Source organism: Sander lucioperca, chromosome 7 (assembly GCF_008315115.2).
Source record: "Sander lucioperca isolate FBNREF2018 chromosome 7, SLUC_FBN_1.2, whole genome shotgun sequence".
Lineage (NCBI taxonomy): Eukaryota > Metazoa > Chordata > Actinopteri > Perciformes > Percidae > Sander > Sander lucioperca.
In genome coordinates this window covers 38,461,698-38,465,733 of record NC_050179.1, presented here as the reverse complement: position 1 = coordinate 38,465,733, position 4,036 = coordinate 38,461,698, and the positions used below count along the sequence as shown (strand labels likewise).

The 4,036-nt window shown below is 38.6% G+C and overlaps 1 long non-coding RNA gene across 1 annotated transcript; it reads left to right on the top strand.

Annotated features, from left to right (window-relative positions):
- The first annotated feature begins 632 nt into the window (after positions 1–632).
- LOC118495429 lies at positions 633–2,099 on the top strand. The gene is made up of 3 exons (XR_004897840.1): positions 633–778; positions 996–1,096; positions 1,189–2,099. It is a non-coding gene; the product is annotated as an uncharacterized LOC118495429 (long non-coding RNA).
- Positions 2,100–4,036: the final 1,937 nt, after the last annotated feature.

The window sequence follows — 4,036 nt, the reverse complement described above, 5'->3', positions numbered from 1 at the left end:
AGTTTCAGTTCTGTGTTCCTACATTATGGAGAGGATGAGATCCAAAAACAATCATCTCAGGATCACTAGTGATCACTGATATAGTTACAAGAAAGCTAATGATACGATATTAGATGAAGAAGAGGAAAGAAACACCCTGTCATCTCTAGATTAATGCAACAGACAATGGGAATTCTGTTTCAGATGTTGAGGCTGGTTTCAAAACCCTGACTGAGGAGAGAGATGACCTGAAGAGGAAGCTGAATAACGTAGGTCAGTATGATGAATAATTCAGAAATCAGAGTTTGGATCAAGAAGCATGCAAGTCCAATAATGGGTAAATATTATGATTGTCCCAAAGTTTCTTTCCAAGTTATAGTATAAGTCCAAAAGTAAGAAGACTACGATCTACAGAATGAATGGTGCAATAGATTTTAAGAATTGATATATTGGTTTTGCGAATGTAAACAGTTTTGCTCACATATAATTCATAAAACTGGCCTCATGCAACATTTATGACTACTGTCACATTTACATTTATTGACTTTACAATACATTTTTTTTTTCCCAAATAATATATTGCCCTTTTGTTGTCCCAATGAAAGTCCAATGAAAAAGATTTGTTAATTTTGTTTTTCATTTGGGTTCTTTCTGTTTTCACTAATCTCAAAAAGGATGGGAGTATTTCAACGGTAGTTTCTACTACATTTCTTCTACCAAGAAAACCTGGCAAGAGAGTAGAGATGACTGTCTTCAAAAGGGTGCAGACCTGCTGATTATCAACAGCAAAGAAGAACATGTACGTGTGTGTGTGTGTGTGTGTGTGTGTGTGTGTGTGTGTGTGTGTGTGTGTGTGTGTGTGTGTGTGTGTGTGTGACGTAGTTTAGAATAAAGAATACAAATGTTGAATGAATGTAAAGGTCAATGCGGTGGCTGATAGAAATTATTTCAATACGTGTGAATGTTGTAGAGATTCTGTTATATTGTTTCAAGTTTGTTACTCTTTTTTAAACAAGGATTTCACAAGAAAATTTCAGAAGAGACTGTGGATTGGCCTGACTGACTCAGAGACAGAGGGGACGTGGAAATGGGTGGATGGGACTCCACTGACCAAAAGGTTCACACATTTTTTCCATTTGGTCCATTCAAACTAAATCACTATCTTGTGCTTCTTGGGTTGTGTTCTCTGATAAAAGCTCTTTTTTTCAGCTACTGGGGTTCTGGGGAGCCTAACGATGAGAACAGTGAAAACTGTGTGGAAATACGTTATTATGATTCAAAAAACAGCTGGAATGATGTCAGCTGTTCCTTTCTACTCAACTGGATCTGTGAAAGGAAAGACCGTCCATAACTCTGCAACCAAACCCACCAGACAGAAAACTAAGGACGATAAATATATTGTTGATACAATTTAAATCTTCACAAAAGCAACATGAATATGCTCATGTGGACACATCATTTCCAAGTGAAAATCATTTCCAGCTCAGTGTGGGATAATCTGAAGCCTGGTTATTTGCGCTGCAGTAAAGTGACCTGTTAACACATAGAAACAAATGTCCAACGAGGTCCACTGCTTTGGCTGAAAAAAAGAAGAAAAAAACTACAATATGTTATACATGCTTTGATTTATTGCTTGCTGAATGAATATATAAATGTTTATGGGTGGGAGGGGGGATGTGTGCATCTGGCCACATCACAGGGGGGTCTAGTCCTGTCTCATTGGTTTAGTTATGACCTTGTGTTGTGAAGGCAGCCTCTTTAACACATCTCAAGGTACAGTTAAAAGGATGGTTGTGGAGGAAAGAATGGGAAGTCGTTAATTTAAGAGAATGTCTGTACTAGAAAATGGGTGGTTTGTTTATTTTCTATTTTCACATTGACTTATGAGCATTTTTTGTTATTATTACGTGTCTGATGATTTCTTTTTATCCATCAAGATGTTATTTTAGTATCTTGTCACATTTCATTATCTTGTCAACAAGTACGTCAGCAGATACTTCCATTATATTCAAAGTGCCTTCATGTGTTTGTTAGGATGTACATTTTGGTCATTGTGAAATGAAATGTTTTTGTATGTTATGTGGAGAATACAATAAATATATTTGTCCTAGTTAACATCACACACAGACTGAATTTTAATCTTTAAATGTTTATCTTGTATATTGTCTTTTCTATCATAATTACACAATGTTTCCAAAGTCTCATAAGCTGACTTTACCTTCTTTAACTCTGTGTCAACTTGATAAGTCTTAGTTTGTAGTCTGACATTTTCCAGGATAAGAAGAAACATTTACTGAAAAACGAGGAAGAAGAGGGAGAGAGAGATTCTATGAAGCTACAAAAAAAGTAGCTCCTGAATACATCTCAAAGTTCACATTAAACTTTGAAAGTTTCTGCAGGTAAAACAGGGGCTGCTGGGATTTATTGTACAGTAGTCTCGCATTGCCAGAAGCAGTGGCGGTTCTAGACCATTTCAAATGGAGGGGCCAGGCTGGGGTCACATGCAATTTCAGGGGAACCAAATATATTAATCAACCCCCCATAGGTTTGGTTTGGGATAAAGGTGGGGTTAAAGATGTATGAAAATATTTGCCACAGTTAGGGGGGCCAGAGGAGGGTCAAGGCTTGATATAACGGGGGCACTGGCCACCATTGGCCCCCCCCTAGAAGCGACACTGGCCAGAAGGTCTGACTAGTCCACACAGCATTCCTAGATGGGAGAGAAACATGCTCTGGTTTATTGGCATTTCTTTAAACCAATCACAATCGTCTTGGGCGGCGCTGAGCGCCAGACGGAGCCACGGTGCCTCTGCAAAATAGCCTCGGGAAGGAACTTGTTTTGGTGGAACATGTGTACTCATATACAATACAATGAAATTAAAACAGAAAAAATTTATGAGAAAGCTTGCTTAAAAAGAAAGGTTTTTAGGCCCTTCTTGAATGAGTCAGTGGTTTGTGGAGCCCTCTGGTGGTCTGGGAGGGAATTCCACAGGCGAGGAGCAGCTGAGCAGAAAGCCCGATCCCCCATGGTGCCGAGCTTGGTCCTGGGGGGATGAAAAACTTTGTTTCCAGAGCAGAGGTTACGTCATATATATCAGGAGGTTTGTGGGGTGAGTATGTAGCTTTTTGAAGTAGGGAGGGGCATTACCATGGATGCACTGTGAGTAGGATATTATGAACTCAATCCTGTATGAGACAGGAAGCCAGTGGAGTGAGTGAATGATGGGTGTGATATGCTCGTACTTTGGTATCTTCATTAGGATCCTAGCTGCGCTGTTTTGGATGTGTTGTAATTTGTGATGTCTCTTGCTAGGAGTCCCGGTACGACACCAAGCCACACAAAGTCCACTCCTTACATCTGAGATTAGATTAGCAAGCATACAGATGGAATGAGTGCTTGCTCATTCCATGTTTTTTTCACTCAATTTGTGAAAAGACATTTCAGACCATTTCAATCAGAGGAAGTGTTGGTTATTCAAAGAACAAACACTAGAAATGTGACTTTGTGAAATACAACAATGGCCCACAATGCAAAACAACAAGTAAAACCATGGATGTATTACATTGACAGTTATAGACAATTAGACATGTATTTATATACGCTCCCAGTACTCATAGCCCATATGTCTAACAAAAATCCTGGTTCACCAAAAAGTGACCTGCTCTCCCTTTTCTTTTATTTAACCTTTATTTACACTCGAAGGGCATTGAGGTTTCCCTCATTTTCAATGAGGACAAGTTTACATCAAGAGTCATACACAAAAAAACAACAGCAATGACAAATAAACATGAGCAACACTAAAAACAGTTGCAATTTAATTTAAAAAAACAATTTTAATAAAAATTTAAATTGTTTAAAAACAGTAGCAGATGGGAGTACCTCTAACCTTAGAGTTTGTTGCAGAGCATTCCATGTGCTAGGCGCATCGAAGAAAACGGCCGTTTTTCCAAGATCCGAATGCATGTAAGGAAGCCTAAGAGTGAGGCAATTGTTGGATCTGCTTTGATAGAAACCAATATTCCAATGTAATAGGGATGAGATATAGAGAGTAAGTTT